A 14,610-nucleotide genomic window follows, 5' to 3' on the forward strand; every position below is an offset into this window, starting at 1 on the left:
GATTTAACTTAAAGATAGACTCCAAAACAGTATAATTCTGATTACTTCCTTTTGACTTGCTGCTATTTCGTCCCTTGTTTTAATTTTATCTTGCTTTTTCAGCTTTATAAAATACTGTGCTTAGAAAAATAAAATATCAATTTATAAAGTGTTTAGAATCACCTACCTGTTTTTTCTACACATCTCTTCTTTTTGCATTTCAGGTCGTCTTTTGACATCTTTTCCCCTCTTCCTGAAGGAAGTTTTCTCTAGTGTGGTTTTTTGGTAGGATACTCTATCCATTTTTGTTTATCTAAAACAGTCTTTACATCATTCTTGTTTTTGAAAGATAATTTCACTGAGTACACAATTTTATTTATTTTTTAAGATTTTGTTTATTTATTTCACAGAGATCACAACTAGACAGAGAGCCTGGCAGAGAGAGAGGAAGGGAAGCAGGCTCCCTGCTGAGCAGAGAGCCCGATGGGGGACTTGATCCCAGGACCCTGAGATCATGACCTGAGCCGAAGGCAGAGGCTTAACCCACTGAGCCACCCAGGCGCCCTGAGTAGACAATTTTAAACTAGTCAACCATTTTAAACCAATTTTCCCTTGGCACACTGAAGATATTAGTGTATTCTCTTCTGGCTTTTATTGTTGCTTGTAAGTCTGTTATCAATCTAATTATCCTTCCTTTGTAAGTAATCTGTCTTGTCTCTCTGGCTGTTTTTAAGATTTTCTTTTTGTCTCTAGTGTTCTTTGGTTTAATTAACATGGTGTGGATTTCTTTTCTACTTATTCAGATTGGAACTTGTTGTGCTTCCCGAACCTATGGATTGGATTTTCCATTAACAATGGAAAATTCTTAGTTATTAACATGTCAAATATGTCTCCTCTCTAAGCTTTCTTTTGAGAATTCCAATTAAATATATGTTAGGCCTTTCCATTCCATCCTCCATACTGCTTAAGCTATCTTTTGTATTTTTCATCTCTTTGTCGTTTTGTACTGTATTCTGGGTAATTTCTTCAAGTTTATCTTCCAGTTCACTATTTTTCTCTTCAATTGGCTCTAATCTCCTTCTTCGAGTTTTAATTTTAATTAATAATTTTTTCATTTCTAAAAGCTCAGTTTAGTTCTTTTGCAGATTTGCATGGTCATTGTTGATACTGTGCTACTCCTTATTCTTATAGATAATTCCCTCTTATTTTCTTGACTACCTTAAGTGTACTAATTTTATACTTTATACCCAGTAACTCTATGTGCAGTCTTCAGAGGTTTTGGAAGTTTGTTACTTTTGCTAACTCTCACTCATGGTTTCTTATTTCCTTATATGTTTTGCAGTTGGTTTTTTATGGACTCATGTTTGGTAGAATGCCACATTGCATTGATGCCAGTCAAGAAAGACCTTTGTTGCTCCTTACCTGTCCTCCGTCTCTCCATAATGACTCCACAAATACACAGTAACTCTGGAAAGCCCAAGAGAAATGAATAATTGAGTGAAGAGGGAATGGAAGTGCTAAGTGGGATAAATCCAAGAGGTACATGCATTTCTCTCTGATGCAAGCTTCCAGACTAGAATGAGCCTAAGATAAAAGAGAACAAGAAGATTTAACTTTACATATTGTTCATTTTTTAAGATTTTATTTACTTATTTGACACAGAGAGAGAGATCATAAGTAGGTGGAGAGGCAGGCAGAGAGAGAGAGGAAGAAGCAGGCTCCCCGCTGAGCAGAGAGCCCGATGCAGGGCTCGATCCCAGGGCCCTGGGATTACGACCTGAGCCAAAGGCAGAGGCTTTAACCCACTGAGCCACCCGGGCACCCCTATTGTTCATATTTTGATCATTATAAAAGAATCACTATTTTAATTCTAGAAATAAGCCTATTTGAAGGTAAAAAGTGAACAGAAGTCCATATATTTAGTCAAATGACCAAAGAAATTATGGATCCAGATTTTATTCAAAAAGCAGAGAAGGATGAAACCTATAGGATGGATTAGAATTAGGCACTTGTGGGGGGGAAATGTTATCTTATGTTTGCACCCTATCGATTCCCATTTACCTAATGTAGAAGACATATTTTTATATACAAAATCAATTCATGAAATCAAAATTCATGAAATAAAGAACTAGGCTTAACTAGGTTTTGGAAAGCTTCTGAGAAATCTTGACAGATACATCCTAATAATACTTATCACACCATTTAAGAGAAAGATTTTCTGTTGAATTTGGTTTTAAGCATTTCCTGAAAGCTTGTCACGTGGTCTGAGATGACTCACAAAACATGGCAGGAGGTAAAGCCACGGCTAGCAGGCCCGTTCCTGAGAAGGGCAGTGTGTTGGCCTGACATGCCATCTCGTGGCCCACATCCAAGGGGATACCTCTGGTACCAAATTTCCAGGACTCAAGGTATTGGATAGAGGTGTTCCTCGCATTGTTCATGAGGTGTCTTCTTAAAAAGCCATGTATGAATTCACTTTTGGCAAATCAAATTGAAGTGCATTAGGAGATCTTTATTTAGAAGTGCTGAGTGTTCCTGTATGTTTTTCAAGTGTAGACCTTGTCCTATTACATTTTCAGGGCAGACTTCTATGCAGACCATGTGGAGAAAATCTCAGGCTTCTTCTTTGGGACCAAGTGAGAATGAGGCACATGCCTTCTTTGATTTAAAGCTATTTTAAAGTGTGCTTCTGACCACCATTGAGTTACAAGTCTCTTCTGAAGTCAGGTCAGACTCTGATACTACAGAGATACAGTGAAGTCATTTTCTCATTATTGAGCAAATATTATGTCACTGAAATGTGCAACCAAACAGTCCATTCCCTGGTCTTTGGTGGTAAAAAGATTAATCAATCTCTTTCTCTCTCTTTCCCCCTTCCTTCTTCCCTCCCCACCTTCTCTTTAAAACAAAGCAAAATAAAACAAGACAAAAAAAAAAAAACACAAACAAACAAAAACAGAGAAAACTCTATAGTCTCTTGTATTACAACAATTTTTAAATACAAACCTTGCTCTCAGGAGGTGTGTTCTTATATTTTGTTTACATATCTTGCCCAACAGCCCAGCAACAATGCATTCTTCCTGGTTCATTTTGTTTTTTTCTGGAGATGATCAGTCTCCAGCAGAACAAAGCCAGAAAGATAGATATGGTGACTTCTGTTTACCACGGTTCTTATAAAAGATCTTTTATTAACTCTGTGGAATTCATTTATAATAGATCTACTAGCATCCCTCCTCCCCCATAGCCTCTTGTTGTTGCTGCTATGGTCCTGGAAACTGGCTTTTCTCACTCCTTCATGACAGAGAGACATGAAGTCCCAGCTGAAGTTTTTCCTTTGGCACGGATATTAGTCAAAAATCTTTTGGTTGCAAATGACAGAAAGCTAACTCAGACTAGCTGGAAAAAAAAAAAAGAGGGGATGAAGGTAGTTTATTAGAAAGATCCTGGGGTAGCTCATAAGTTGGAAGAAGAGCTCTAGGAACTGAGGGAAAATATGGGTTTAATGTGGTCAGAGTCTCTCTATGTCCATCACTCACATCTACTTATTTTTGACATATATATTTTTCTCCCCGCGAGGACAGACTGTCTCGACAAGGCAGGAATAAAGACACTAGCAGTCCAGGAATCACAATTTTCCTGCTTATGTGACAAGAGAGGTGAAAGGCCTTACTCATGAGAACAATGAGGAAAGGCTGTGACTGACCCACAGGGAGTCATGTGCCCATCTTTGACCGAATCACTGTGGCCAGGAAGATGGCAGGTCCACTTATGACCAGGAAGGTGAGATTCTTTGAAGGACTAGAGAGTGGGAGAACATTTCTCCAAAGGAGAGAGGGGGCTACTTATAGGAGTGGGATATGCAATGTTGTGCAGGCAAAACACAGTAACAACAACAGGTATCCACTAATAAAACAAAAAAGATTCTTTTCTTTCACTTTTTAAATTAAGTTTAGCTAATATACAGTGTATTGTTAGTTTCAGGGGTAGAATTTGGTGATTCATCAATTGTATATAAAACCCAGTGCCCATCACATCAAGTGCCCCCCTTAATGCCCATCCCCCAATCACCCTATCCCCGCCACCCACTTCCCCCTCCAGCAACCCTCAGTTTGTTCCCTAAGAATTTCTTATGGTTTATTTCCCTCTCATTTTTCATCTTATTTTACTTTTCCTTTTCTTCCTTTATTGTCATCTGTTTGATTCTTAAATTCCACAGATGAGTGAAATCACGTATTTGTCTTTTTCTGATTGACTTATTTTGCTTAGCATAATGCCCTCTAGTTCTATCCACGTCATTGCAAATGGCAAGATTTCATTCTTTTGGATGGCTGAGTAATATTCTATTTTATCTATATCTGTGTACACACACACACACACACATCTCACATCTTCTTTCTCCAACCATCTTTTTTTTTTAAGATTTTATTTATTTATTTGACAGACAGAGATCACAAGTAGGCAGAGAAGCAGGCAGAGAGAGAGGAGGAAGGGAAGCAGGCTCCCCGCTGAGCAGAGAGCCCGATGTGGGGCTCGATCCCAGGACCCTGAGACCATGACCTGAGCCGAAGGCAGAGGCTTAACCCACTGAGCCACCCAGGCGCCCCTCCAACCATCTTTTGATGGCTGTATGGATATCTGGGCTCTTTCCATGGTTTGGCTACTGTGGACATTGCTGCTACAAACATTGGGGTACAGGTGCCCCTTAGAATCTCTATTTCTTTTTTTTTTTAAAGATTTTATTTATTTATTTGACAGAGAGAGATCACAAGCAGGCAGAGAGGCAGGCAGAGAGACAGGAGGAAGCAGGCTCCCTGCTGAGCAGAGAGTCCGATGCGGGACTCGATCCCAGGACCCTGGGATCATGACCTGAGCCAAAGGCAGCGGCTTAACCCACTGAGCCACCCAGGCGCCCCAGAATCTCTATTTCTATCTTTGGGATAAATACCCAGTAGTGCGGTTGCTGGGTCCTGGGGTAGCTCTATTTTCACCTTTTTGAGGAACCTCCATGCTGTTTTCCAGTGGCTGCAGCAGCCTGCATGCCCACCAGCAGGGTAGGAGAGCTCCGTTTCCTCTGCATCCTCACCAGCACTTGTTATTTCTTGTGTTTTTGATACTAGACATTCTGACTGGTGTGATTTGATATCTCACTGTGGTCTTCATTTGAATTTACCTGATGCCAAGTGATGTTGAGCATCTTTTAAAGTGCTTCTGGACAGATGTGTCTCAGCAGATTCTGGAGGAGAAAAATCTATTTATTAAGAGTTCTTCCCTCAAGAGAAGTGAGCACCGAGTACAAGTTTTCCTCATGAGCACCTGGGGAGTCCTCATTTTCCCAAGACTCTTCAGATTTAAATAACTATTAAATGAAGGTGGATTTTCATAAGGATCCAAACCCTGGTCATTCAGAATTGTTCATGGGGAATTTTGAAAAGGAAACTTCTTCTCCAGCCATTTGAGGGCTTTTGTGTCCACTTTCAGAGCTTCAGAGAGAAAATTCTTCAAGAATTAGCAAACAACTCTTTTTATCACAGCAAGCATGTCTCTCATTCCAAGAAAATTATCAGCACATTTTTATCTCCCAGAGAAATTCAGGACTAAGTAAAATGTTTTAAATTCTTGATTTTAGGAGACCAGCATTTTTTATAAAGCTGTCCAATACTCCTCACAGTTTGAGAAAGGAAAAAAAAAATCTATCTAAAGACCCTCAGTGTAAGGACTGTACAGTGGAAAAGGGAGCTACTCATCTCAGCTTTGAAGTCGAAGGTCCCTAGCACACGAAGAACGGGGCCCTGGGCTGTGTGCCACGAACAGATGTGTTCCTGGGCCCCTGGATCCAGGCACAACAGAACAAAACAAAGCAAAAAAACCTCCCCAACTAGCAGCACACAGTTCATTCAAGACGGCAAGCACAAAAGCCACATCACATCTTGGTAATGACCCTCAGTTACGAAATTCCGTACGTGCGAATGTTTCCTAAGCAGAAAACTCAAATAACAAAGAGTTCATTCGAAATTAAGATGCGTGGCAAGACTAATAAAGTCTGACCCTGTCCCTCCCTGCTGAAAACGTTTCTGGCTTCCCATGGTCTTTGGGACACAAAACCAAGTGCCTGAGAACCTACACAAGGTTCTCTGTGATCTGCCCCCCTTCCCCCCCGCCTTCCTGCGGCTGCAGCTCGAGGGCTGGTTTCTGCTTCTGCGGATGCAGAACCGTTGGTCGCATCTGAATACACCATGTGGTTTTGCACCTCTGAGCCTGTATGACAGAATGCCTTCTTCTCTCTGTGCATTCTCCTATGCACGCTTTAGGCTTCAGTTTGGGTGTCCGGTCCTCTAGGAAGCCCTGCTCTCACCACGCTGGGCTAAGAGCGCTCGTTTCATCCTCCCCAGCACTGTTCAACCTGTCACTGCACTATGGTCTCTTTTTGCGTCTGTCCACCCACAGCAGCGCAAGTGCTTTGCACCTGTTCTGTGTCCTTCAGATCACTGTGGCGTACGGCACCTTGTAGGCTGCCCAGTGTTCGCTCCGCTAAACCAGAGCAGGATCATTTCCGACGCTCTGAAAGCTCTGACCTCGGGAGGGCTAGAGGCCGGTCACTGCCATGTGGCTGAAGTGCCCAGACCCTTACACATCCAGGTCACCTCTCAGCCTGAACAAATGATCTCAGTCACTTTAGGGCTTTCGTCTTTGCTGTATGCTAACGCAGAGCTTGGAAAACTTCTAAAAGAGATTTACAAAACAAACAAACAAAAAACAAAGCAAAACAAAACAAAAAACCCTGCTCTCTTTCACAATGACATACAAGCTAGAGGGGTTGGAGGGCAGGAGATGGGGACTGTTTTCACTACTAAGCCATGGGTGAGAGGCCAAAGATTTGGGGTATAGGAACACCCGAGGTGCCCTGTGCTTGCCGCTAACCTCAGCGCTCAGTTCAGCTGAGGATTCCTATCCCGATGTTACTGAAGAGGCCGCAGGTGAGACACGAAGGAGACAACCGGCCCATAGGTGAGCTATTCGCGGAGTTTTCACCAATGGCTAGACTAGGAATTACTATGCCCAAGCTCAAGAGAACCACACAAGAGTGGAAGCTACGTCTACAAAATAGAGACATGAAGATTAGACAACTGGGGGGCTTGGAGGACATCCATTCCCAGTCATGGGGAGGATGAAGTGTAACTAAAAATACTCTCAAACTCTGTGCCTGCTGTAGTCCCGGTGTCTGTTCCCTTCCTCGCCGCTGTGTCTGGGCCTCAGTTTCTTTTCATCTAAAAGGCAACAGATCAATGTAATAGGTAGGAAACACCAGTGTTATGAGCACTCTTCAGCCTCCTTCTCTTGCAGTGTGCACCCATTTGTCAACAGCCAACTCAGTGCCTGTAATTTCCAGTATCCGACAAGATAACGGTGAGGGAAGAATGCAGGGCACCCAGGTCTGGCTTCACTGGTTCACGTGGAAGGATCAGAGTGCCGGAGAGAAGAACGCAAAGGATGATGGTCAGGATGGGCTCAAGGATTTGGAGAGTTAAACACACGCAGATTTGGGGTATAACCGTCATTTATTTGAGCTCTTAAGAACATATGAAAAGAAGATTCTAAGGATTTGTTGTTGTTGTAGTTAGGAGTGCAATCCTCTTTTGCAATTTTGGAGAAACTTCAACATGTGCAGTGATAAGGCCCTGGGGTACACTGGTTCCCTTTTTATCAAGGCCATTCTTTCGTCGTCTTGCACAAAGGGATTTTTTTGATGTCTTCTCTGAGGAGATGTCTCTATGCTTGACACGAAGACTGGAGGGAAAAGGCCAAGACACCCTACTGTGTACAGAAATAAGGTGGGGGGAGCTGGTGATTTTGGACACAGGCTCCCCAACAGTCTCCCACATTGCACAGTGTCTCCCTGACTCCTGTCATCTGGCCTGGCGTCCTGGAGTACTACCATCTACTTCAGTAGAATCTGGGACCATTCCATGGCATGTTTATATATGCTGTTATCTGATCCTTGTAACAGTTCTGTGAGGCAAGCAGAGAAGGCATTTCCCCCTCTATTTTACATATGTGAAAATGAAGACCCCAAGAAGGGGAATGACTCTGACAAAGCGGCACTGGGGCTGGCTCTCACATCTCCTGAATCCTGGTTCATCACCCCTCAAGACACACAATTCCTGCTTGTAAACCAGCGTAGAAACTGTGGGGACACATATTCAAGTGGGAGATTAAATGAAAAGGAAACACAAAGACCCTGGGAATGGTGAGTGCTCATTGACACAGCGCAAGAGGCCGACAGCAACTTGCATGAGAGGCTGGGAGGACCCGCAGGTCCTGATGCTAGGCCAGGGAGTGGGCAGGTCCAGAATCGAATCCCAAGAGGGATCTATAGATTCAGGCAAGTGAGCCAAATCTGACAAAATAAAATTAGAAGGGAAAAACGCAAAGTCTTAAGTGTTGATCTGAAAGATAATTGCACAAAGATGAGATGGGGAGATATTGCTTAGAATCTTTTCATTCAATCTACTTTTTTAAAAAAGATCTTATTCATTTATCTGAGAGAGTGAGAAAGAGCGTTTGGTAGAGCACTACTGGTGGGGGGAGGGAGGGGCAGAGCAGGAGGGAGAACCAGTCTCTCTGCTGTGTGGGGAGCGCAATGTGGGACCCTGGGACCATGACCTAAGCCAAAGGCAGACACAACCAACTGAGCCACCCAGGCACCCCTCAAGTTACTTTTAAAAGGATTATTTGGGCACCTACCATGTCTCTACAATATTCTTGGTTGTAACTGAGGTTGTAACCTCAGTAAACAAGAACAAGAGAAACAAAGCCCCTAACTTCACGGAACTCCAGTGAGATGTCCAGGGAGGGAGACAGCCAATGTGAAAACAAGTAAATGATCTCACGCATTGTGAAGAAAACGCAGCAGAGTTAGAGCCACTGACGGCGAAGAGGTGGGACGGTTCTGGAAGGGCGATTAGAGAAGGAGCGTCTGTCAGAGGAAGAGACTCCCCACTGCTACCTGGGGATTCAGAAGGAGCCCAGCTGCGAGGATCGCCGGAGGGTTCCAGGCTGAGGGAGAGCGAGTGAGCGAGTACAAAGGGTTTAAGGCAGGCATGAGTTCAGGATGTTTGAGGAGCAGAAAGGAAGCCTCCGCAGCTCGTCCTCAGTGAACTAGGAGAGAGGTAGGAGGGCTGTTTCAGGAGCTGCAGGGGCCAAGCCATCTAAGCCTTGAAGGCCACACCAAGTACAGCGCACGGCTGGTCACCCTCCCCACATCTTCTCCCTTTTCTTCCTCGGCAAAAGAGTTTTACGGGAGCACTTAGCCAGACACGAAGCTTCCCTGACTTCTCTGTGGTGAGGTGTGGCCATACCACCGAAGTCATTGCCCGTGGAATACGAACAGAGGCGATGGGCACGACACCCACCTCACTCGGTTGAAGGGAAAGTGCTCGTCTTTGACTTCCTCTCTTTCCCCATCCCTTGAGGGACCGACCTTGCGAATGAAGACAGAATGCGAGCCTGTGGAAGGGGCAGTGAGAAGATGGAAGGGAACTGGGTCTCCAAACAGCCTCACGGGGCAGGATTGTCTGTTGTGTGAAAGAGAAATGAACTTTTATTTGAGATTTTTATTAGACTGGCATCGTCGTTCATATAATTATGAGATACTTGGATTTTTTGTAAAGGAGAAAGCACTAGAAAGTTTTCAGATGAATAACATGACCTATGCTTTAAGAAGAAGATCATTCTGAGTTCTGCCTGGATGATGGATTATAGGAAGGCCAGCCAGTGAGAAGGGAAACCAGGTAGAAGCCTACTGCAGATTTTATGTGAGAGACAATGGAATAAGATGTTGGCAATGGAGACGGAGGTACAGAGTGGAGGATGAAGATACGTTGGAGGTTAGAATTAATAGACTTTCTGACGACTAAGTTCTGGAGATGATGCAGGAGAAGTAAAAACAGATCTGATTCCCGGGGCTCTACTTGAATAACTGATTTGAGACAGTGACAGGCTTCCTGAGGTGGGACAAGACCAAAGTACAGGGCAGAGTAAGACCTTTTCACAAGGAAACAAACCAACAAAGCAACAAACCCATAACCCAAACAACAGAACAACAACAACAAAACCAGAAATCTTGACACACACTGGTAAAAATGACGAGCACATTCACTAGTCAACGGAATGTAGAACAGGTCACCACAACTGGCTGTTTCTGTGGTGGAAATTTATGTTATCGATGTCTCTTTCTTTAAAAAAATAAAAATAAAAATTATTTATTTGACAGAGAGAGATCACAAGTAGGCAGAGAGGCAGCCGGGGAGGGAGGGTGGAAGCAGGCTCCCCACTGAGCAGAGAGCCCGATGTGGGGCTCGATCCCAGGACCCTGAGATCATGACCTGAGCCGAAGGCAGAGGCTTAACCCACTGAGCCACCCAGGCGCCCCTTGATTATCTCTTTCTAACTTTGCTCTTTGCCATCCAAGTTGAAGCTTCATCCTAAAGCTGATTCCTTCTGTGGTCAGCAACCACAATGCATTTTTCTGCTCACACCCCACGGGAAATTAAGAGAAGCAGCCATTCCTTCTAGGATTTAATACAAGCCCTTTCTGCTGGCCTGAATTGTCATCTTAGGTCTGCCATGCTCTGAATGGCTCGAATGAGCAAGTGCTAGAGTTGGAGTCACTGTCCTCTGAGTCATGCCTGCTGCCCGGGGGGCTGGGTAGTGGATGACACGGTGAGGGGAAGGCAGGGATCAAGTTCTCTTGGGAAGGACGGGAGGTTAGGTTCATGCACTTCTGCTTTCTCCCGATCTGTGAAGTGGGGGAAAGAGGCTGTGCAGCCTTAGCCTAAGGGAGAAGAGGTCTTTGCATCTATGGGAAGAAAGAAGACTAGAGCTGAAGTCTTTCTGGCACCAAGAGGAAAATCCCCTTCTAATATCAAAAGGACCCAAAGGATAACACTGCTGTGTGAATGATGTCACACGAGGATCAGTGACTTTATTATGGTAACGCAAATGCGGTGTGTGGGAAGGACTGGGTCCGTGTTGCCCTGTAGGGGAGCAACAGCGAAAGAAAGGCAGCGAGAGAAAAACCTTTTTGGCCCTGGTTTCTGGGTCATAGGAAGCCAGTCTTTTGGTCTGGAGAATGATCACAAAGGATTCTAAAACTGTCTTTCTTTTGTAAGTCAGGCCTGTAATGTTTCCAGATACCAGGCCTTGACTATAAAAAACAAATCAGGATTGTGCCATAGAGGCCAAAAGGAGCCTGAGTCCAGAATGCCGGGGGTGTTGGGAGAGAACCAGCAAGAGTAAGGCAGTGTTAGAAGCCGCACCGGCTCTCCAGGGAGGCTCAACCGGGGTGGGCTGCTTTCTTGGTCATCATTCTACGAATAAAAACCTTGTCCGAAAGCTGTTCCCAGTTGACCATGGAGACGGACCGTCAGGAGTAGGTCTTAGCTAAACTTTGTGATAATCCCGGGGCACCAATGACTGCCCTATTGATATGGGTTGGGGTCAGCTCTTTCTCCCCAAGAGGAAGAGAGCAGCGTTTATTCCCTATCATAGGTACTGCTGCTAAGAACCTAACAAAGTCAGGGGACATGAAGCCTTTGGGCACCCCTCCCCCCAGTTAGTGTGCATCGGACCCACAGTCTGAACCCTCTTTCGCCCCAGGGTGCTCCCCAAGCCGTCAGCTCCAACTGCTAGGGACAGAAGTCGCCAAAGGAACCCGGCAAAGCTATGAAGCTCCCAGAGCTTCAGTTCTGATGCTGCGTCTCCTGTAGGTATCGCCACCTCTCATTTTGCATTTCTTCAGGAAGACGTTGGCATATTGAATTCTAAAAATGAAAGTTGACAGTTGAACAAAGAAGGAAGGGAAATAGAAAACGAGCAACTTCTATATTTAACCTCAGGAATAAACTGGGAGTTTGAACACAGAGTACCGGTCACTTAGCTTTACCCGTATGGCTCCCAAAGCCAAGGGCCTGTCCTTCCGCCTGCTTTTCCCCCGCAGCGCTGATGGCCTCACCAGTCCCAGTGAATTCACTGGAGCCCCCAGTCATGCTTCTTCCGTGCAAATCCTCTCTTTGCCACTTTACAGCTCTGTGAATTTAGACAGGGTCTAGGGCCTTTTTGAGCCTTGGTTTCCCCATTTTTGGGAATGAGGATAAGAACATTACCTGCTTCACAGAGTAGCACAGGCCATGGCACATAGTAAAAATGAAATAAATGTGAGGGAATGTTGGGACCAGCCTACCGAGTCCCTGTAAATATCTCCTGCGTTTTCTCTCCGTGGCCATCTTAAGGGATGTGCAGTGGGATGAGAGGCTCCATTTGTACCGAGCAGGGTGCTTGTTGCGGGAGGAGAAATCAGAGGGAAACACGCTCACCAGGGGGCAGTGGGAAAGGGGCAGACATGGACAGGTCAGGCTTTTTGAAGGGGTCCTCGTGAGGCAGCCCTGGGGTGGAGGGTATGAAAGGACAGCAACAGAGAGAGGAGAAGCTGAGGCTGGCAGGTGTGTGGAACTTGGCTGCAACACATGAGAAAGTTTGAGAATTTTTTTCCTGCGAATTTTTCACCTAAACATCTGTATTGTGACTTCCAGAAAACCTAGAGTGAAGATCTACATTTTTTTTCTCTAACAATTTTTAAATTAAATTGAACTTAATTTATGTTCAATTAGTTGACATACAGTGTATTGTTGGCTTCCGAGGTAGAGTTCAATGATCGATCAGTTGAATATAACACCCAGTGCTTATTATTTTTAAAGTGATTTGGAGCCATGTTTGGATTTCTTTTACACATGGCATAGTGCAAGACGGTCTTCAATGGACCTGTTTGAGTTGGACCACATTCAGTGCCCAGACCAGACACAGCACTAGGGCGGGGTGGGGGCGGGGGGGGGGGAAGGGGTGGTTCTCAGCGGCACAGAACAATGGAAGACTATGATCTTCCCCAAGCCAGAGACCAGACCTCCTGGTCAGCCTATATGGTATCTCTCTCCATCACCCTATTTCCTTTATGGCACGTGGTGCTATCTCATTAGCTTAAGAATTTGTTATTTCTTTATCGCCTCTCTTCTCCAGTAGCATAAAATATGAGCTTAATGGAATGCAAGCTCTGTGAGGGCAGGAATCTCACTATTTTGTTCATCACTGCATTCCAACACCTTGCTGAGAATTGTGCCCCAGTCAAATATTTGCTTAATTAATCAATGTGAAAACAGAAAACCATAGGATTAAAAGATTTTAAAGGATAACTTTAAAAAATAGAAGTACTCGAGAGTGTTTTCGTCGTTTGTCCCATTCTGCCCGGGGACAGAGCTCTCAAGTAAACGACTCTGGGAGTCACCAAATATCAGCACTCCAGTTAAAGAGGTCTCATAGATGGGACACCTGAGCCTTAGTGGTCCTGTCCAGAGCCACACAGCTTGCTAGGGTCTGTAGTGTATTGACGGAAGGCTCTTCCAGAATCTATGTCCTAACCACAAGAATCTGTGAATGTAACTCTATTTGGGGAAAAAAATCTTTGAAGCCATGATGAAGTTAAAGATCTCAAGAAGAGATCATCCTGGACTCTGATGGACCCAAATCCAATGACAAATGTCCTTATAAGAGATAGAAGAGAAGACACAGAGACAGACGAGGCCACCTGAAGACAAGAGGCAGAGACAGGAGTTCCATAGCCTAAAGCCAAGGAACAGCGAGGGCCACCGGATATGGAAGAGTCAAGGAAGCGTTCTTCTCTAGAACTTTCAGAGGGAGCACATCCTGCAGACAGACTGATTTCCCAATTCTATCCTCTGGAACTGTGGGAGAACAAATTTCTGTTGCTTTAAGTCTTCAAATTGTGGTGAGGTATTATTAGTGCAGCCCCAGGAAATTAATATGAGGCTCAGCAAGAAACTATAACCCACACTTCTTAATCAGTGCACTTTCCACGAGCTCCTGGTTCCCCGGAGTCATGGGATAACTACAGCTCCAAGTAGCAAACCAAACCATTAACACCCAAATCTGAAGGCACTTAATTCGAAAAAAGGTACACATCGAAATCCCAGGCAAAACCATTAAGAGCTGAAACCCAAAGAAAGAAAATCTGAATTCTGAATCCAGGCAAAGGTGTTTTCTTAAGCCATTAAAAGAAGGAATGCACTGGGCTCTAAAACAGTCCTGATGTTCAGGCAGTGATGGGTGGGTCTTGTTGCTCATGGACCACATTTCTTTCCCAAACTCCATTCCAAGAAATCAAAGCATCAAGAAACTGGGTTCACTTTGCTCAGGGCCACCCTGAATGCACAGCCCATCTCCGCACCATTGTGCTGAGCGAAGGTAACTCTCTCCAGATTCTTCTCCAGTTCTGAGGTGGGAGAACGTGCTTGAGCCAGAGGGAGACTCTTCTCTCCAGCAGCTCATTAGAAATGCTCACCACGACATGGAGAGTCCTCACCAAGCGGCCAGTGTGTACAATGGGATTGAAGTTTAATTTCCCTGGCATCATAATAGTGTTTCACGAAACTACCCGAAGTTCTCTGAGCAGTGCTTCTCAAACTTTACTGTGCATTCGAATCACCTAGTGATCTTGTTAAAAATTCAGATTCTGGGGGTGCCTGCTGGCTCAGTCGATGGAGCATGTGACTCTTCATTTCAGGG

At 44.6% G+C, this 14,610-nt stretch overlaps 1 pseudogene; it reads right to left on the minus strand.

Moving 5' to 3' along the window:
• The window catches only part of LOC125085826 (uncharacterized), a 49,495-nt pseudogene that overhangs the window by 21,002 nt on the left and 13,883 nt on the right, over positions 1-14,610 (minus strand).

Source organism: Lutra lutra, chromosome 15 (assembly GCF_902655055.1).
Source record: "Lutra lutra chromosome 15, mLutLut1.2, whole genome shotgun sequence".
Classification (NCBI taxonomy): domain Eukaryota; kingdom Metazoa; phylum Chordata; class Mammalia; order Carnivora; family Mustelidae; genus Lutra; species Lutra lutra.